General features: G+C 41.3%; 1 long non-coding RNA gene across 1 annotated transcript; it reads right to left on the bottom strand.

The window, feature by feature from the left end:
- Positions 1-2409: 2409 nt before the first annotated feature.
- LOC121017272 (uncharacterized) lies at positions 2410-7099 on the bottom strand. Its single transcript, XR_005784700.1, has 2 exons — positions 6221-7099; positions 2410-2716 (listed from the first exon to the last, which is right to left on the bottom strand). It is a non-coding gene; the product is annotated as an uncharacterized LOC121017272 (long non-coding RNA).
- Between the last annotated feature and the right edge of the window lie 15225 nt (positions 7100-22324).

Below are 22324 nucleotides of genomic sequence, written 5' to 3'. Positions count from 1 at the left end.
GGGTAGTTCAGTCAGTTAAGCATCTGACTCTTGATCTAAGCTCAGGTCTTGATCTCAGGGTCATGAAATAAATCCCAGTGTTGGGCTTCACACTGGGCATGAAGCCTACTTAAAAAAAAAAATCACTTGGGGCGCCTGGGTGGCCTAGTCGGTTAAGCCTCTGACTTCGACTCAGGTCATGATCTTGTGGTTCACAAGTTTGAGCCCCATGTCAGGGTCTGTATTGACAGCTCAGAGCCCGTAGCCTGCTTCAGATTCTGTGTCTTTTCCTCTCTCTGCCCCTCTCCCACTCACGCTCTCTTTCTCTCTCAAAAATAAATGAACATTAAAAAGAAAACTTTTTCTAAAAATCACGTACTGTCAGAAGAATCACAAATAAGGACTCATTTTTATGCGCTCCATTGGAGATTCCCTCTCACCATGCTCAAGCTCTCATACTCTATGCCAGTCTCTGCTCCTATGGAGAAGCCCTCCTCATCCTACTTGGGCTCTGACACTCTCATCAGATCACCTCCATGTGTGGACACCTTCCCCATCTGGCTCAGACTCTGGCACCCTACCCTCAGCCACCACCACCACCACACCACATGGACACCCTTCTCACCCTGCACAGGCTTCAACTCCTTGAACTCAAGCAGCCCTCCAACTCCAGTACCCTGCACAGATTCTGAAACCCTTGCTCCACTCAGGCTCTGACACCCTGTGACAGGACACACCACCACATGGATGTCCTCCTCACTTTCCATGCCAGCTCTTCTTCTTTGTTCAAACATGAAGGACCTATGTTGTAATTATCTGTATTGTTTTGCTTTATTTATAGATTTACATAGATTTGACTTCATGATTAGTCCTGTATAATATTTTCCCCATTCCCTAGTTTTTTATGTCTTAATTGGCTGGATTTCATCATCAGGTAGCTTTTTCAAAAAGTGGTCTCAAAAGAAGTTTGAGTGGGAGAGAGCCAAAGCATAAGAGACTCTTAAAAACTGAGAACAAACTGAGGCTTGATGGGGGGTGGGAAGGAGGGGAGGGGAGGTGATGGACATTGAAGAGGGCATCTTTTGGGATGAGCACTGGTGTTGTATGGAAACCAATTTGACAATAAATTTCACATATTAAAAAAAAAAAAAACCCAAAAAACAAAAAAACAAAAAGTGGTCCCATATGCCGTACCTTCGTTGAGCTTAAGCACATGTGAGACTATTTGTGGATTGCCTTCATACACAGGTAGAAATTTGGCTGGGTATAAAATTCTTGGGTCACACTCATTTTTTTTTTAAAACTCTGTAAACATTGGTCTATCATTTTCTGACATGGGCCATTACTATAAATGAGTTTGAATCCAGCTTTACCTCTTCCTATTACAATTGACTTGTGTTTTTTGCCTAGATATGTGTAGGGTTATTCACTTGTTTATCAAGTTTAGTCATTTCATGTGACTATCATGTTTTTATGCCTCTGGCATTAATTTTTCTTATGACACAATGTATAATTTAAATTTGTAGATTCTGTTCTTCATTTCAGGAAATTATTTCTCTCTTTGAATATTTTTTATTCTGCATTTGCTCAGCTCTATACTTCAGGTACACTAAGTATATATGTATATGGTAGACTTCTGTTGTCTTTTTTCAATGTGTATCATTTCTATGACTGCAAAATTCTATATGGACATAAAATGTCTTAGTTTGAGCTGTTGTAGCAAAAATACAACATAGTCTGGGTGGCTTACAAACAGAAAATTATTTCTCTTAGTTCTGAAAGCTAGGAAGTCCAAGATCAAGGTGCCAGTAGATTCAGTGCTTGGTGAAAGTCCACTTCCTGGTTCATAGATGGCTGTCTTCTCACTGTGTCCTCACATGACAGAAGGGGCAAGAGAACTCTGTAGGGTTTCTTTTATAAAGACACTAATCCCATTCATGAGGGCTCCATCCTCATGACCTTATTACCTTCCAAAGGCCCCACCTCCTAATGCCATCACCTTGGAGGTTAGGATTTCAACATATGAATTTTGGGGAGACACAGACATCCAGTTTATAACATAAGCATAATTATTATTATAGGTATGATCCAAATATGGGAATGTTAATGTTATTTTTCAGTTCGGGTCTTAGATACTAAAAACTTTGTGCATAGTCTTTAGTGTGTGTGTATGTGCTTGTGTGCATGCATGGGAATGTGAGTACATTGTTTTCATATGAAACATTAAAAAGAACCAAATGTGTGCTACATGGCTGCTACTGTTTATAGTAATATTGAAGGGGAGAAAACAACACTTATTTTGGGACAGATATAACACAAGGTCCAAGTTTTATAAGTATGTGAATGTGTAGTCTCTGATATAGTAGGCTGAGGTAAAAGATATCACAGCAGCTAATTTGTTTTCCAAGAACTACAGAGACCAGACAATAATTAGAACCAATTTTTATTTAATGTTTAAATGATGCTTAAAAATTGTACAAGGCAAGGACATAAGTACTTTATGCAGTTTATTTGATTTTCATTTGCACAGTAACTATGTAAAATTATTATTATTAAGCCATCATTTAATAATCCCCCATTTAATAATGGGGGGACTATCTTAGAAGGGTTAAATAAGTCTTCAGAGTTGCCTTACTAGTAAGTGGTAGAGTGGGTTTGGAAGCTGAGTTTCCCAGAGCGGTGTCTCCACATTAATCTGGATTCTGGATTCACTCCCTTTCTGCTACCGTAGAAAGTCCTGAAGGAGGAAGAGAGATGCATGTGCCTCTAAAGGGTACTCATATTTTAAGAAGTCAAATCTGTTGGTTCCCATGAATACATATTATCTTTACAGAAATATGTTGGAACTGTAAAACATATGCACTGGAAAGACATTTTTAGTTGCTGTCACCCACTCACTTTTTTTCAACTGCTCCTTTGATCCTCTCTCTTAAGGTCCCAAAAGGCACTCAAGTTCAACATGTTTAAAATTAAATTTAGGGGCACCTGGGTGGCGCAGTCGGTTAAGCGTCCGACTTCAGCCAGGTCACGATCTCGCGGTCCGTGAGTTCGAGCCCCGATCTCGCGGTCTGTGAGTTCGAGCCCTCGTCAGGCTCTGGGCTGATGGCTCGGAGCCTGGAGCCTGTTTCCGATTCTGTGTCTCCCTCTCTCTCTGCCCCTCCCCCGTTCATGCTCTGTCTCTCTCTGTCCCAAAAATAAATAAAAACGTTGAAAAAAAATTTAAAATTAAATTCATTGTTTTATGCTCCAATAACTTTTTCTTCCTCAGTTCAATCATTGACACCTTCCTCTCTTTGCTTTCTACATGCCATCAGTCACCAAAGTTTATTGCTCTGTCTTCTCATCACTTCGTTTTCTTGAATCTGTCCCTTTCCATTCAAAATGTCACCACTCTTATTCAACCTTTTTTATTACCGCTGACGTGGAATGTTGCACACCACAGGTGCCTGACAGGTCTCCTGGCCTACCATCTTTTTGCCTCTCTCTTCCTTTATCTCTTACGTAGGTTCAGACTTCTCTTTCTAAGCAGTGGTTTTCAAATTCTTTTGAAAGCACACTCTCCCAATAAAAATGCTTGAGCATGAATTTCTAGTATATTTCTTTATTTCTAAGCAATGTATACATATGACTAAACATATATGAACACTGTAAAATGGGCATAAGAATATAAATTAAAGGGGCGCTTAGGTGGCTCAGTCAGTTAAGTGTTCGACTCTTGATCTCAGCTCAGGTCATGATCTCATGGATCGAGCCCCAAGTCTGCATCCCAAGTCTATATTGTCAGTGCAGAGCCTGCTTGGGATTCTCTCTCCCTCTCTCTCTGCCCCTTCCCCCCAACTCGTACACACACACACACACACACACTCTCTCTCTCTCTCTCTCTCTCTCTCTCTCTCTCTCTCTCAAAATAAATAAGCTTAAAAAAAAGAATGTAAATTAAAAGGGAATAGAGAGGAAATGAATATTTTTACCTAAATTTGTATTTGATTTTTCAGAGTTCAAAAACATTTTTGTTCTCTATACACCTGAATAAATTTCACTGTTTTTTAAAACTTTATTTATTTATTTTTGAGAGAGAGTGCAGGAGGGGCAGAGAGAGAGAGAATCCCAAGCAGGCTCCACACTGTCAGTATAGAGCCTAATGTGGGGCTCAAACTCACAAACAGTGAGACCATGACCTGAGCCAAAACCAAGAGTCAGATGATTAACCGACTGAGCCACCCAGGTGCCCCAGATTTCACTGTTTTTGTTTTTATTTATTTTAAAAAAAAAATTTTTTTTTAACGTTTATTTATTTTTTTGGGACAGAGAGAGACAGAGCATGAACGGGGGAGGGGCAGAGAGAGAGGGAGACACAGAATCAGAAACAGGGTCCAGGCTCTGAGCCATCAGCCCAGAGCCCGACGCGGGGCTCGAACTCACAGACGGCGAGATCGTGACCTGGCTGAAGTCGGACGCTTAACTGACTGCGCCACCCAGGCGCCCCTCACTGTTTTTGTTTTAATGTTGGTTTAATAATTTGTGACTCAGAGATTCACAAATATATTTCTAAGTTCAGTTTATTTTGGAAATAGGTTTTATTAATTGTCATAGCTGAAAATGATACAAAGTAATATAGTATTAAAATGCACTAAAACTACATTACTAAATCCTAATATTCATTTCCATCCACAAATTATGTGAAGTTTTATTGAAATTCAGCCAATACATTTACTGATGTCAAAGAGTTATTCTTGCAAGCCAATTGAAAGGTATTGTAAACCTATGTCTGGAATATTAATAGATTTGAGGGCTGTGTTTCCAATTTTTTTTAAGCATGAAGATACAAATGTTTCTTAGATAATGTTACAGCTTTGTCAATTTCAGGAATAAAATAACAACAGATTTCCAAGCATCCATTTTCAAAATGGTCTCAGTAAAAAGAGTTTCTTTGCAAAAGCATTTATTTTCACCTTCACTATTAAACACCTTTTTTTTTTAAAGATACTATTTAAATGTATTTATAATTTTATTTTTATTATTTTTTTTTTTAATTTTTTTTTTCAACGTTTATTTATTTTTGGGACAGAGAGAGACAGAGCATGAACGGGGGAGGGTCAGAGAGAGAGGGAGACACAGAATCGGAAGCAGGCTCCAGGCTCTGAGCCATCAGCCCAAAGCCCGACGCGGGGCTCGAACTCCCGGACCGCGAGATCGTGACCTGGCTGAAGTCGGACGCTTAACCGACTGCGCCACCCAGGCGCCCCAAAATGTATTTATAATTTTAATATCTACTGTGTAGCACAGTATTGAAGGTCACTTGGCATAAGAGAAAAGGTCAGAAATTTTGGAATCCTAGTCTTTTTGTAAGAGAGAAAAATGTGTAATTCATCTCTAAGTTGGCAATCCTTTTAAGGTCTCTACTCCCAAAATGACCTATGAACCTGTCTGATACAATTGATTTTTATGGTCTCTCCCTATTTCATTACACAATATTATAAAGATTCTACTACTTAGGGCCACAGTATGTAGAGCATGTGACTCTTGATCTCAGAGTCATGAGTTTGAGCCCTGCCTTGGGCATAGAACTTACTAAAAACAAAAACAAATAAACAAAAATCAAACAAAACAAAACAAAACACCCCCCCCCCAAGATTCTACTACTTAAAAGTCTTGGGGATGTTTGGGTTTTGTTTTTATAAAAATGGCCCTAACAATGATACCCTACAGCACACAAATTCGTCTCAGGAGACTTCACTTAAACCATTTAAGACACTTAACTCACATACAGACAAGTGTGCCTGCCACTATCAATCCACATATTAGATATCAGAAAGGTTTCATTTTTTTAAAGAAATATAAATAATATATTTTTTTCTGTACTCCAGGGCATCCCCAGGGATGAGCACACATACCCCCCTCTGATCCTTCACTTTCCTGCCAAGAAACCAACATCACCAACTCACTGTTTGTCCTGAGCCAGTTTTTCTGCTGGGCACAGTCTGACTTCAGCATCTTAGTTACCAGATACAATTTTCCTGCCTTGTGTCCTCATTCCTTCGTGCTTAGGTTTGAGTCCCAGACTTAAAAAATTTAATAAAATAAAATAAAAGCAAGTGCTACAGAGTTTATTCCTGGCCTAGTGTTGTACTGATGAACATATTTATTTAGTCATCACAACTCTATGAAATAACATTACTATCCCTGTTTTACAGAATATGAAATTTAGGGATTACATAACTTCTCCAGAGTTAATACTTACCTAGTGATGGAGGTGAGTGGGTTTGAGTCTAGGCAGTTGAACTCCAGAGGCTATGCATATAACACCTGATTCTTCTGCCCTCTTTCGTGCCATGGCCATGTGCCATGTGCCATGGCTAACTGTGGAAGGGGCAGAGAGACATTTCTAAGCCAGACAGCTTTCAACCCATAGCATGGCCAAGACTAGAAGTCCAATACCAAATTCAATAGGAGGCCATGCTGCTTCTGAGTAGATCAGATACTCTAGTTCAACAACATTGGCACTGGCTGGGAGCTGAAATACAAAAGACTAGGAGCCAGAGATGGTTCAAAAGCTAGAGTGAAAAACAGGGGCTGTTGCTGACTCCAAGGAAAAGAGCCTGGTAGCCAAGAAATGGACTGACACAGGAATATGAACAATAGCAACCAGTTATTAAGACACTGTCTTAACCACTTTATGTTCCTTGTCCATCTAACTCCCACAATGACCCTGTAAAAGAGATACTATTATGCCTTCATTTCCCAGACAAAGAAAATGAGACTCGAAAAACTCAAGTAATTTCCCTAAGCTGCATAACTAAATTAAGTGGCTCAGCCCGGATTTAAACCTGGCTATGTCTGAATTATATATGCCAAAGAGTGACTTATTGTGGAGGAGTTCGCCACCACCAGCCTCTCCATAATCTCCATTATATGCCCAAAGCCACCCCAAGTAAATATACATCTAAGGAAAACCAATTGTTAACACTGTAAATGCAGTTTCAACACAAGACCTCCTTCCAACCAGATTGCTGCACCTTGAACTTCCCCAGTCTTATTCCAAAGGTGAGCTGTGAACAGGGGAGCTCTATACCCACTCACCACTGGGAAACGTCTACAGGTAAGAGAGACAAGAGGAGAAGTGAACTTGTACCCTCCTTTCTCCAACTTTGGATTGAGAGCAAGTGACACAAAGAATCGGGAACTGGTTGTGGTGCCTGGTACCTGACAGTAGCGGTGGCAGAAACATCCATTTGCAGGGGCTACACTTTTAGCAGTGGGGCAATGTCCAGGGCTCTGGGGAACATTGTCCAATCTCTGTCATTCGATGGCTCAGCAGTCATAGTCATAATATCTTCCTGGACTGATTTATGGTAATATTTAGGCTGTGGTTCTGGTTACTGCTGGGACACCCCTTGTTTTGACTATTTTCAGAGCCTATTTCTCCATCATTCCCAGCAATATCACCTTAGTAAATTTTCTTTTGTGCTTAATCACTTAGAGTTAATTTCTGTTGCTTGCAACCAAGAACACTGACTGAACAATGATTAAATTTGCATTTTCATTGCCACTATCACATTGCACCTTATTTCCAAAAGTTTTAAAGAAAGAACTAGTGGCTCAAAAGTAGTTCATTAAAATATTAATACAGTCCACACATAATGGTAAGAGACTGAAAACTTTCCTTAAAAACAGGAATAAGCCAAGGATGTCTGCTTTTACTACTTCTGTTCAACATTGTACAGATGTTCCATTTGGCACAATCAGACAGGAAAAAATAAATGAAAGGCATTCAGATAGGAAAGGAAAAAGTAAAACTATATTTTCAGGTGATGGAATCTGATCTTACATACAGAAAATCCCAAGGACTCCACTAATAACTATTAGGACTAATAAACAAGTTCAGCAAGGTTGGAGGACACATGATCAGCATGCAGAAATCACCCATCTTTTGGCACCCCTGGATGGCTCAGTCCATTAAGTGTCCAACTCTTGATTCCAGCTCAGGTCATGATCCCTGGGTTGAACATAGAGCCTACTCAAGATTCCCTCTCTCCCCCTCTGCCCCTCTCTCCTGCCTGCGTGCACACTCAAAATAAATAAAATAAAAAACAATCAACTGTATTTCTATAAAGTAGCAATGAACAATCTGAAAGTGAAATTAGGAAAACAACTCTATTTACAATAGCATCAAAAAAATTAAAACTCTTAGGAATCAATTTAACAAAAGAAGTGTAAGTCTTGTACTCCAAAAACTACAAGACATCTTTGAAAGAAATGAAAGAATATCTAAAAAACTGGAAAGACATCCCATGCTCATGAGTTAAAATTGTTAAGATGACAATACTCCAAATTGCTACACAGATTCAGTGAAATTCCTATCAAAATACCAGTGTTGTCTCCTGCAGAAATCGATAAGTTGATCTTAATGTTTCATGGAAATTCAAGGGACTTGGAATAGCAAAAAAAAAAAAACAATCTTGAAAAAGAAGAACAAAGTTAGTTGGAGGACTCATACTTCCTAATTTCAAAACCTAGTAAAAAGCTATCATCATCAAAACAGTGTGGTAATTGCATAAGAATGGACATATATAAATCAATGGAATGGAATTGAATGGCCAGAAATAAATCTTCCCGTTTTTGGTCAGTTGGTTTCTGGCAAGGGTGCCAACACCATTCGGGGAAGAAAAAATAGTTTTTTCAACAAATGCTGCCCACACAACAAGATGTCCATATACAAATGAATGAATTTAAATTCCTATCTCATACTGTATGTAAAAAATTAACTCAAAATGGATCATAAACCTAAATATAGGAGTTAAAACTGTAAAATTCTTAGAAGAAATCATAGCAGTACATCTTTGTAATTTTGGATTGGGCAATGTTGTCTTACATATGACACCAGAAGCTTATACTTGACATGACAGAGAAAAAAGTAGGTAAATTACACTTCTTCAAAATTAAAACTTTTGGGGGGGGGCCTAGCAGCCTCAGTTGTTGGAGCATGTGACTCTTGATCTCTGAAGTTCGAGCCCTACATTGGGTGTAGAGATTACTTAAAAATAAAATCTTTTTAAAAAAATTTAAAACTTTTGTGCTTCAAAGGACACTACCAGGGAAATAGAAGGATAGCCCACAGAATGGGAGAAACTATGTGCAAATCATGTATCTGATAAGGAATTTGTATTTAGAACATATGAAGAATCTTAGAACTCAACAATAAAAACAACTCAGTTGAAAATGGGCAAGATTTAAGCAGATGTTTTTCCAAAGACAATGTACCAAAAGCACATGAAAAGATGTCCAACATTGTTCAGTAGGGAAATGCAAATAAAGACCACGATGAGATTGCTAAAGGGAATGGAGTTTCTTTTGAGGATGATGAAAGTGTTCTAAAACTGATTGGGTGATGTTTGCACAACTGTGAATGTATCAAAATCACTTTATTGTAAACTTTTTAAAATAGATTTGATTTTGGGGGCACCTGGATGGCTCAGTCAGGTAAGCATCCAACTCTTGATTTCAGCTCAAGTCATGATTTCACGGTTCATGAGGTCCAGTCCCGTATCAGGCTCTGTGCTGACAGTGCGGAGCCTGCTTTGGGATTCTCTCTCTCCCTCTCTCCCTGCCCCACCCTCTGCCTCTCTCTCTCTCTCTCAAAATAAATAAACATTAAAAAAATAATAAATGGGTGAATTGTATGGAGGTAGATCGTATCTCAATAAAGCTGTTAACCAAATATCCACAATGAGATGCCACTTCACGCCCACTAGGATGGCTAAAATAGAAATGACAGACAATAACAAATGATGATGAATACACAGAAAAATTACAATCCTTGTACATTGCTGATCGTAAAATGGCACAGCGACTTTAGAAGCTTCTCAGAACGTTAAACATAAAATTACTATAAGACCCAGCAATTTGTCTCATAGGTATACACTGAAGAGAAATAAAAACACATGTCCACACAAACACTTTTACATGAAAGTCCATAGCAGTATTATTCGTGATAGCTAAAAAAAATGGAAACAATCTAATTGTCCACAAACTGATGAAGGGATAAGCAAAATGTGTCATATCCATATAATGGAATAATATTTGGCCATAGAAGGGGATGGGGAAAAATGATACATGTTACAGCATGGATGCATCTTGAAAACATCATGCCAAGTGAAAGAAGTCACACAAAAGACCACATATTGTGTGATTATGTTTATTGCAAATGTCCAGAATAAGCAAATCCATAGAGACAGAAAGTAGATCAATGGTTTTCAGGGGCTGGAAGGAAAGGGGAAATAGGGAGTGATTAATAATGGGTAGAGGGTTTCCTTTTGGGGTGACAAAAATGTCCTAAAATTTGATAATAGTGATGGTCGCACAACTCCATGAATATTCTGAAAACCAACTGAGTTACACACTTTCAAAGGGCAAATTTTATGTGGAATTATATCTTAACCTGTTATTAAAGTTTGGTTTTTTTTAAGTGTTTTTTTTTTAATTTTTTTAATGTTTATTTATTTTTGAAGGAGAGAGAGACAGAGTGTGAATGGGGGAGGGGCAGAGAGAGAGGGAGACACAGAACCCGAAGCAGGCTCCAGGCTCTGAGCTGTCAGCACAGAGCCCGACACGGGGCTCGAACCCATAAACCATGAGATCAAGACCTGAGCCCAAGTCGGACGCTTAACCACTGAGCCACCCAGGCGCTCCTGTTATTAAAGTTTTTTTAAAAATCACAAATATAGGGGCGCCTGGGTGGCGCAGTCGGTTAAGCGTCCGACTTCAGCCAGGTCACGATCTCGCGGTCCGTGAGTTCGAGCCCCGCGTCGGGCTCTGGGCTGATGGCTCAGAGCCTGGAGCCTGTTTCCGATTCTGTGTCTCCCTCTCTCTCTGCCCCTCCCCCGTTCATGCTCTGTCTCTCTCTGTCCCAAAAATAAATAAACGTTGAAAAAAAAAAATTAAAAATCACAAATATAGTAATGTGACTACCACAAGTAAAAATAGCATTATAAATAGTGAACAGGACTCTAGTGAAAATATAAAGTATGATTCTGCATGTTATAGGATAAACACCTGAAAATGTGATTATTTTGCACAAGTGGGCAAAAAAATAGCAGCCAAATTCTAAGAGGGATAGTGAGTACCTGAAAATTGGATGTTACTGGGCTAGCAATTTATTCATCTCTATTCCTCAATGTATTATTATGAACTTGTTCATATATAAGCATAAAGCCACCCGTGACTTTTTACTGGCTTTTTTGAACAAAACACGGTGACCCCTCAGTAAAGAAATAATATTTTTTCTAGAATAAGAGCAAAATAATGCTTCCCAAATTGATGAATTTTGTTTCTAAAGGCAGACAGAAAATATCATAACTATAGCAACATGATTGAAATCTACATTTCTGCAGCAAAACAAGGCTATAAATCATTCTATTGCCAAAAAGGTATAAATCCAATTACGGAGCTAATGACACATTTTATGCTTGAGGAGAAAGCAAACAGAAGTCCTTTATCTAGTGATGCTCTAGGCCGTTGCAAAAATTCAACAGTGTACAATGTAAAAGGGCAATTACTATTATGTGTGCATCCTGGAAGATACTTCCCTAGACATAGGAGGGAAACAGCTGATGTTCTATGTACAAAACAGCCTTTGGCATACATGTGCTACATATAGTAATGGGAAGATGCTCCATGACACGTTATTCTATTCATCACTGCAGATTCATGCTGTGGGAGAAGAGAGTTTTCATCTGTAATAATTATTACATGAGAAAATACATGTTGGGGTCAGTACTGATGGAAACCTGGCCATATGCTTAGCAAAGAAGAGCGTTATTCTAGGAATAAAAGGTTGCACCTGAATGCCAATCCACGCACTGCTTCACTCACAGAGAACAAAGCAAACAACAGATGCCCGACCTTGAATCAGGGACGAAAGAAGGAGAGGAGATTGCAAATATGCAATACAACCAATGAGGAAATGTCTTTTCAGCATGTTTGAGAAGGAACAAGATTCTGCTTTTCTAAGTGGAGGCATGTCATCTGTTGAGGAAAGGCGTTCCCACACATTTTTTTAAGATAAAGAAAGTGATTTATAGTATTTCTTTGTGACACTCATCCTGCCTGTAGAGATACTTCTCTAATGTCAGCTCTGTGTTCACATTCTTGCATGGCCTGAACTTGGCCCTTCAAGACTGATATACCACCAAGTTTTAAAAGTTGAGCATGGGATTAAACTAGCAGAATTTCTTAAGACAGAATTTCTTTTTTTTTTTTTTAAATTTTTTTTTCAACGTTTTTTATTTATTTTTGGGACAGAGAGAGACAGAGCATGAACGGGGGAGGGGCAGAGAGAGAGGGAGACACAGAATCGGAAACAGGCTCCAGGCTCCGAGCCATCAGCCCAGAGCCTGACACGGGGCTCGAACTCACGGACCGCGAGATCGTGACCTGGCTGAAGTCAGATGCTTAACCGACTGCGCCACCCAGGCGCCCCAAGACAGAATTTCTTAAGAAGATGTAAACAACCTATATTGGTTATTTATTGCTGTGTAGAAGATCACCCCAAGACTTAGCAGTTGATAGCAATAAACATTTATGATCTCACAGTTTCTGTGGGGCAAGAATCTGGGAGCAGCTTAGCTGGGTAACTCTGGTTCAGGATTCTTCACAAAATTGTGGTCAAGCTATTGGTGGGGGCTGCAGTCATCTCAAGGCTTGACTGGAGAAGGATCCATTTCCAAGTTCACTCAGGTGGCTGTTGGCAGACCTCCATCATCTCTGGCTGTTGGCTGGAGACAGCAGTTCATTGCCTTATGGGTCTCCCCATGGCAGCTGGATTTCCTGATTAAGTGGGCAAGATGGCAAAAGAGGGAGAGCAAGACAGAAGCCACTGTCTTTCTGTAACCTAATCTCAGCAGTGACATCCTATAGCTTTTGAATATTCTATTTGTTGGAAATGAGGCAGTGAGTCCTGCCCACACGCAAGGAGAAGTGATTACACACAGGTATGGATACCAAGAGGGAGGGATCATTGAGGCCTTCTCTAAGACTTCCTGTCACACTATCCATATACTTCTATATGTGTGACTTTACCTGGACCAACAGTGCCCCATGATTCACAAGGTTTTGGTCAGTGAAGCTCTCTACTCCTCCATCTGTCATGGCCTGAATTCTCAGTGCTCTGTGATCCAGAGGCATACCTTGACCAACCATGTTAGTCACTGAAGGTAGATGCAAGGTCCAATGCCCTTGGGTACACATCTATTATAGAGCTGGTGGGTTTCCCGCTGCCTCCTTCATTGGCATGGCTATTTGGTAGAACAGGTCTAAGTCTATTCTTCTTTGCCATGGCAGGGACAAAGGTTATCTTTAGATAGTAGGCCCTCTTAGCCAGGATACATTGAGAAACTAATTATCCCTATCTTTCAAATGGAGTCGGTCTGACCTGACCTGAGAGGTCAGTGGGTTCGACCTGAGAGGATGCTCTATCTTTATGGCTTGGAAGTTGGCTCTAAAATAAGAGTGGCCTGAATTGAGGCAATGAGTCTCTTATTGATCTGCTTCATCAGGGAGTAGAGACAGCTGGTTGTCCTTCAATTTCCATTTTCCTTGGACTTAGTAATAAAATCCCTGATTATTACCTGGGCACATGGCTGCCTGGAATAAAAACAACAAGGATCAGTCTTCTTGCAGTTAGATGCAGTCTCCATGCATAACCATGTTCTGGCCAATGAGATATAAGCAGTAGTTGGTATGAGCAATATGAGCAGTTTCTAGGAAACAGCCTTATAAGAAAGTAGTATGCCCTGCTTTGCCCTTCTTCCTCTGTGTTGGCTATAGTAGGGATACGATGACTGGAAGTCTAGCAGCCATGTTGAGATAACCTTGGGAACCATAACCATGCAGGATAAAGCAATATGCAAGAAGGACACTATGGCATATCTTACCAATCCTGAGATGACTATCTCTGGACTTCTTAAATATGAGAGAGAAATAGATTTGCATATTTAAGTTATTTCCAGATTTTTCTGTTACTTCTGATTCTAATCCTAACTAATGATGTGGCTTTATTCAAGAACAGACAATCTTGCCATGACCTTAGCTCCCCCACTATTTCCTACAATATTCTTCTAGTAGGCAGGCATTGTCTCTAAATATAAGGCAAAGAATTAAAGCAAACATTGTTAGGTTTCCACTGGCAATTCTGCAATCTGCAGAAAGCTGGATGCTCCTGCTGAACTGTAGGGATGGGGCTAGGTCAGGTCAGAGGCTAGTCCTTGGGGTTCTCATTAGATAGAAGGACCAACAGGTGCCTGTGGGGCTCCAAACTGAGCCCTCCTGCCATCTGTCCTGGGTGTTGCCTAAGTCCAAAGGCCTGACAGGTTCAAGATGTGTAGGTCAAGTCCTTGTCTAACTCAGATATGCAGAGCCAGCAAGTACCTTTAAGAATAAGGAGTGGGAGTTGCCAGGGATGAGGAAGCACAGATAAAAGACAAGTGAAGCTGTCTTCTGGAAGACGGTGGGGACTGGACAAAAACAAAAAGCCCTTATCAAGCACCAACGTGGACAGTGTTTGTGTTGTGTATGCAATGCCAGCCAGAGGGCCTTGGGAAACAAAGGCCATGTCTGTTTTCCTTTCATGGCCTCTGCTCCACGGTGTCAATTACTTTCTCTAATGAAACCCACACCAGGCTTATGCCAGGGCTATGCTCAGCTCCCACTCTCCTTTTTACTGCATGCCAAGGAAATAACTTGGCTCTAAGCATACCTAGGAGGCATTTCTGAGGTATTTTGTGCTGATAGAGAACCCAGAGTACCTACCGGTTTCTTCTTCTTCTTTTTTTTTTATGTTTTTATTTATTTTTAAGAGAAAGAGAGAGAGACAGAGCACAAGTGGGGGAGGGGCAGAGAGAGAGGGAGACACAGAAACCAAAGCAGGCTCCAGGCTCTGAGCTGTCAGCCAGAGCTGGATGCAGGGCTCAAACCCAAGAACCGTGAGATCATGACTTGAGCTGAAGTCAGACATTTAACCGACTGAGCCACCCAGCCGCCCTTACCTACCAGTTTCTTAAGCCCATAGCACTCCTAATGTAGAATGCAAGTCCTGCCTTGTAGAGAGGGCAGGAAATCACCTTAGGCATTAGGAGAATTTCAGTAATTATAACCTGCTATCAGAATTCTGGACTGTGCACATTTTTTAATGCTTCTGCACTACACTTAACTTTAGTTTGATAAACTCACTCCAATATCTTGAGACTGTTCTCTGTTGGTATATGCTGGCCCAAGAATGCCTCTAGTTCAAAATCCATTACCCAGTGCCTACTATTTTTAAATATAGTTCCCAAAATTAGGCAGAGGGACACTCCCTGACCCAGAAGTGGTCTGTGTGAGAGCCTTAGTGGAAACAGCATGGATTCTCAAGTCAGGCAGACCTGCAGTGAAACCAAGACTCTCACAATGGAGTTCAAAGATATTATCTGTAGTTGTGGAACGAGAAATAAAGGAGTATGTGCATTACTTAAGAGTTACAAAGGTGGCCAGCTGAGGAACTAAAAATATCAATAAAGCCTTAATGGGAAGCAGTTGGGGAGGTGAAAGGGAAATGTTAGTACACTAGATCCTTATCTTACATAGCAGAAAGCCAACTGATAAATCAAGAAATGGTGGTATTTTTTTCAACAAATATTTACACTGTGCTAAGGCAATGAGGATACAGACATAAAACAAACTAAACAAAGTCACTACACTCATTATTCTACTAATAAGCCTATTGGGTGCCTACCAGAAGAAATAGTAAAAGTCTAAAAAGAGTTGCCTTGGGGGCGGGTGGAGGGGGTGGGTGGAGAGAAATAGGACAAGGGGTTGTTTTTCCTGCAAGCTCTGTTATACTATGCATATATTAAATCTGTTAAGTTACTAACAAATATTCTATTACCTATTAGCTACATATCCTTGAAAGGATTGCTTAAATTCCCTGGGCCTCCATCCTTTTGTCTGGAAATTAGGGATAATAATGGCTTCCTCCAACTGTTTGTTACAGGAGTATCTGCATAAAGTAGGCATGAAAATGTCAGTCCCCTCCCCATGTCTCCCATGTAATATTTTGAAGCTCCAGACTTTCAGGCTGAGAAGTGACATATGTTCCTGGGTCTGGCCTGAGCAAGCCACATGACTTTTCTCTGACTGATTCTGTTCATCTGACACAAAGATGCTCATCTAAAATTTCTTCAAGTGCTGGAGGAACAGGATGCACACTGGTGAAAACCGTGCTTCTGGAAAAAACACTGGCCAAATATTAACACAATTTCCATTTGGATAATATTGGACAATATTGGACAATATTGTTGATATGGTCTTTACTGCTCACTTATGGGCAGTTAAAGTAATTTGCTGTCCTGTTTTAGTGCCTCAGAATCTCTCACAATTGGCTACTTAGTCCCTGAGGTGCTGAAGATCTCATGATGTAAGAGACAGAACAATTGTGAATTCAAGAGAGACAGAGACAGAGACAGAGAGAGAGAGAGAGAGAGAGAGAGAGAGGGAGGGAGAGATATCACTGCCTGGGATCAAGATTCAATTAGTAGAAAAACACTGAAAAATATCATGACAGAGCAAGGAGTATTGTGGACATCCAAACAGGTTACGAATGAGAAAGTGGATAAATGTGATCCTTTGTGTGTTTACCTATACACAGATACACAGGGGGGCATGCTTGCAGGTTCTGTGATTTGTCAGTGTGGTGTGTTGTGGGGGGTGGCTGCAGGGAGGGGAGGCTTTAGGGGTGAAGCACAGGCAGTGATGTGCTGGTAAAGGTCTAAGAGCCAGTCCTGGTAGTTGCCAATTTCAATGGTGTAAATACTCCCAATGTGGCTGATTTCACACTACTAACTTGCAGTAACTGAATGCAGAATTGAAAGAAATGTGCAGAATCAGCTCTTGCAGCCAGTACCAGTCAGTTTCAACACACTGCTGGCTACAGGTTTCCAGCACTATTCTCTTTCAAAACAGAAAAAAATTCCCAGCTCCTTACACTCATTTCCTTCTAAAGTTGTGGATATGGATATGGATTTAGTTTTTATTCCAGAATCCATCTATACCTCCCAAACAGCACTGTTCGTTCAACCCTGATTGATTATTCACTCTTTTGTAAAGTTCATGGCTCATCACAGTTCATAGGAATTCTGGGACTGGAGTATTCCACACACACACACACACACACACACACACACACACACACACACCGACTAAATCTACACAATGGTTGGCAAGACCATTTGTTTATTCAGAAAGCAGCCAACAGGATGCTACAGGCTGGTCAGTGAACCACCCTGCCTTTCAAGATTTGGCAAACTCCTGCTGGCCAAGGAAAGCTCCAAGCAGGCAAGAGGGAGCTCCCTCACTTCTTGTCCCCCCACCATTACAGCTCTTTGGAAATTAAGTGCTTGCCTGGTTGTTTGGCACACGTATGACTCTCTTCCTCATCCCACAGGAAACTCTCCCTCATTAGTCTTCAGGGCGGTTTCCCTTTGAAACTCCCCCAACTCCTTTCCTCTCTGAAATCCTGTATCCTGGAGCCAGAGGAGCTATGTCTAGGCCTGACATTTATATACTTGGGGTGGGGGGAGGCTTCTTTAAAGAAAAGAATACACCATTATAAATATAAAGCTACTATGGTCAGGGCCTTTAGAATGGGTCTGGGCCAATGACGGTCTCCAGAGGAAGCTTCATTAGCTTCCAGTAGATATGCCTCTGTAGCCAGACTATGCTCCAAAGAAAACTGGATGTTTGCCTGGTGATGGGGAGTGGTGGAATGTCCTGTGTTTTTTTCCTTTTAGAGGAGGAGGAAGCCCCAAATGTTGTTCTGCTTCAAAACTCTGCCTTCGAGCCTGATACTGGAAGACATTATCCAACTTCTGAGGAAGCCATTTTATTCTGTATCACTCCTACTGTATCACATGGCTACTCCCCCAGCGCTTGGCACAGAATACAACAGAATGCCTGTAACAGGCAGAGACCTTCCCCATTGGTCCAAGGAAGTATCTTCTCTAATCCCTTAGCTGGCTAACTTCAGAATCACTGCAGATGAGAAGGGACCTCTAGTGGTCAGTCTCAAAGGTCACATCATCACAACCTTCTCCCTAGTCTCTCAAAGGTGTTCTGGTCTGTCAACTCTGGGTTGTCCATCCCAAGAGGTAGAAGAAGGAAAATACAGAATAGGTCAGAGGAATTTTTGGGTTTTGATATAGGTAGGCTATGGAGGGTAGGATGACCTCTGCTAAATGGCGTGTAGAGGATGTGGTAGATGTGTTTTTATATGCTTGCTGACAAAATCTACCCAGCTCCTAGTGAGACGGGATCCAGCATCATGCCAGGGAGTGAAGGGTTATAGGGAAGCAGAAATGTGACTTCAACCCAAAGTAATAGATGTTCTTCATTTTGAAAGCAGAGCATAATATTGTGAAAGAGTGGATTTTAATCCCTTTTTAAAATCATGACTTCTTTGGGGTGCCTTGGAGCCTCAGTTGGTTAAGCCTCCAGCTCTTGGTTTCGGCTCAGGGCATGATCTCATGATCTCATGATCTCATGAGTTCGAGCCCTGCATTGGGCTCTGTGCTAATGGCATGGAGCCTGCTTGAGACTTCTCTCTCCTTCTCTCTCTGTCCCTCCCTGGCTTGCCCCCCTCCTCTCAAAAAATAAATAAGCAAAAATAATAAAATCATGACTCCTTTGGGAAGCTAATTAAAAATCAGAAGCCATCTCCTCAGAAAAATAACGATGTGCACTTGCACACACAGGCACACATCCACACACCCATTTTTGCCTGAAATTCAGAAATTTCACTGATACTCTAAGGCACATCCACAGTGGTTCCAGAAGCCAAGTTAAACTCTGAAATAAGGCATTTGGATAAGAATGCATTGTGGAAGCCAGGAATCTTGAATGAACTCTAACCCCGTCACTTTGGACAAGTCCCTTGACCTCTCTGAACTTCATTTCCTCATCTATTAGAAAAAGGAAGGGTATGGGGCACCTGGGTGCCTGAGTCAGTTGATCATCTGACTTCAGCTCAGGTCATGATCTTGTGGCTCATGAGTTTGAGCCCCAAGTCGGGCTCTGTGCTGACAGCTCAGAGCCTGGAGACTGCTTCAGCTTCTGTGCTTCCCTCTCTCCCTGCCCCTCCCCCACTTGTGTTCTGTCTCTCTCTCTCTCTTTCAAAAATAAATAAACATTAAGAAAATTTTTTAAAAGGAAGGGTAGACAAATGTAGGATTTCCAGATAAAAGACAGAATACTTGGTTAAATCTGAATTTCAAATAAACACAGATTTTTTTAAAAAGTACAACTATATCCCAAATATTGACTTTGTCCTGAATGAACAGATAGCGGTTGCACAGGACATACTTATACTAAGAAGTATTCATTGTTTACCTGGAATTCAAATTTCACGGGGTGTCCTGTATTTTTATTTGCTAAACTGGGCAAGCCTAGACAGGTGGCCTGTTGGGTCTTGATTTAAGGCCTAAAATTTTTGGTGATGAAGGAATCCTAATGGAGATTGGGAAGTTGGAGTATCATTAATCACTGTTTAAGCTAGAAATGCTGAAGTCCTGTGGCTGAGTTTAAGCAGCTTATTTTTAAAGGTTTTTTGTTGTTGTTGTTGTTTTTGTTTGTTCATTTAGTAATCTCTGCACCCAATGTGGGGCTTGAACTCACAACCCTGAGATCAAGAGTCGCATGTTCTTCTGACTGAGCCAGCCAGGCCCCCTGAGTTAAAGCAGTTTAGTGGACACTGTTGGATTCTGGATGGAATAGTCACCACGCTGGCTCCCTGAATTGCTCAAAGAACACTCTATTGTTGCTTAGCTGTGACGGCCAGATTTCTAGCTTTTCTGTCACTTTAAAACCCTCAGTAAATTCCCAGTGACCCAGCTAGATGATCTGTCTGGCCTGCAACCCTCCAGCCATTTGCTGAGCTGCTGCCTCTGTCCCATAAAGCTTGGGGACAGCGGCTGTGAAGACTGTGGCTTAAAGACCTTTGGGAATGGCACTGGTTAAAGTGGCTTAGAAACTGTGCCCCTCAGACTCTTCCCACATTCTGGTTGCTTGTTTCCCTCTCCTGTTGTTCATTCCCATACAACAAGAGGTACTCTGAGTTCTGTGCACCTGCAGAGTCAGTCTCCCTCCAGCCCTCCCCAACTCCCTCCTTTCCTTCTTCCCTTCCCTCCTGTTAATGTTTCTTGAGTACCTGCCATGCAGTAGGGTCTGTGCTGGGCCCCTACCCCTTGGCTGAAGCTCTTCCACAGCCATCACTCTCATCGACACTTGGTCCATAGTCTGTGGTTCTCAAAATGAGAATCCTGAACATGGTGTTGGTCACCTGGGAGGCCATTAAAGATGACAGTCCTGAGTCTCATCAGAACTGCTGAAGGAGGGGCGCCTGAGTGGCTCAGTCAGTTAAACAGCTGACTCTTGGTTTCGGCTCAGGTCATGATCTCACCTGTTTGGTGAGTTCGAGACTCCCCCACTTCCCTGCTGTTCCCCTGCCCCCCCCACCCCCCCCACCCAGTGCCGACTGTGGACCCTGCTTGGGATTTTCTGTCTCCCTCTCTCTCTTCCCCTCCCCCCTCTCACTGTCTCTGTATCTCTCAAAATAAATAAACTTTAAAAAAAAAAAAGAACTGCTGAAGGAAAGGTGCCTGGAGACTGTTTCTTAGAAATGCTATTTCTTAGGCTCACCTAAATCAGAAGGCTGTGTGGGGCACCTGGGTGGCTCAGTCAGTTAAGCCTCCAACTTTGACTGAGGCCCCATGATTTCATGGTTCTTGGGTTCAAGCCCGTGTCTGGGCTGATGTCTTAGAGCCCAGAGTCTGCTTTGGATTTTGTCTCTCTTTCTCTCTCTCTCTGCCCCTCCCCTATTTGTGCAGTCTCTCTCTCTCTCTCTCTCTCAAAAATAAATAAACATTAAAAAAAAAAAAAGAAGGCTGTGGCTGCTAGTTCTTGGACCCCCTTCTCTGTCCAGAAGTGCACAGGCCTAATGTGGAGCCAATTGGTTTCTACTCCCAGGAATTTCCAGATGCGAGGCTGCCTCTCTCCTCTCCCTCTGGGCCTGAGTTACTTATAGAAGATGTGAAGTACTAGACTCTTTTAATACTGCAACCAGCCAAACTACTTAGGCTTAATGGTTAACTACTAGGCTTAATTATTTATGGCAAAAATAGTTTCCCCATTCTGTCAGTTTTAGGAAAGAGGAATGTTCCAGGAATGACGGTGGACAAATCTTGTCACTTCTTTGACTCTCCAGCAGGGGCACCACGATATCATTTTTAAAATCTGAAACCCTGCCCCAGCACTGAGTGCACTCTACCTGGCTCCTAACCATCATTAACTTTCCCTTCTAGAAGATAAGACCTTTCAAGTTGAGGAACTTTGTTTTGCTCATCTTTGTATCTCTCAGGGTATCCACTTAATGTAGTGAAATTCAGGGAGCACCATTTATCTTGTAGATATCACAGTTTTCCACAGATGGCAGTTGAGTGACTTGAGAAGCCAAGTCTTTTATTTATTCATGATAAAGACACCATATTGGCTTGGATGGCACTGGCACTTCCAATGTTTAGAATACTCAGTACATGGAGGATACTCAATAAATAACTGCTAAATACTTTCCCCCAACATGAACATGTCAAATATACAGAAAAAATGAAACTGGATATCTATTTAACCCTATATAGATTCTAGATTCAGCACGTGTGAATTTTTGCTATACTTACTGTGTGTGTGTGTGTGTGTGTGTGTGTGTGTGTTTATTTTTGCTGAATCATTTGAAATTTAATTGCAATCATCGCGACACTTAACCCATAAATATTTCAGCAGGTATCTCCTAAGAATTAGGACATTCTCCTAAAACAACTGCAATTCTACTATTACTCCTAAGAATAATTAACCATTACTTCCTAATATCATTTAATATCCAACTGTAGAAGCTGGTGTCGGTGCCCCGCCCACATCCCCTTGGTCTGCTTGCAAACAGTTCCCATATAGCAAAAAGGTGACTTCCTGAGTGTCTCTCCCTGAACATTCATGGCTAGACCAAAAGAGTGCACTCTACCCTCATAGGATGGGCTGGAGATGCTGGGGAGTCAATACCCCAAGAGTATTCCTTAACCAATGATGGAGAGAAGTTAGTGGATAAATACCCAAGCTTCCTTCCCCTCATGAGTCGATTCTGAGGTATGTTCCCCAGAGCTTGTCAAAGGGTCCACGGTGACAGTGTCCATAGTTATAACCTATCCATTAACACATACCCTTTCTTAGTTGTCCTTCCTTCCCTGTCTCACTTCCTTACTGTGCTCCTTGAGAT

This window comes from Herpailurus yagouaroundi, unplaced genomic scaffold (assembly GCF_014898765.1).
Source record: "Herpailurus yagouaroundi ecotype Mexico unplaced genomic scaffold, PumYag 215, whole genome shotgun sequence".
Classification (NCBI taxonomy): domain Eukaryota; kingdom Metazoa; phylum Chordata; class Mammalia; order Carnivora; family Felidae; genus Herpailurus; species Herpailurus yagouaroundi.
The sequence above is the reverse complement of the archived record's forward strand: the minus strand, read 5'-3'. Positions and strand labels throughout refer to the sequence as shown.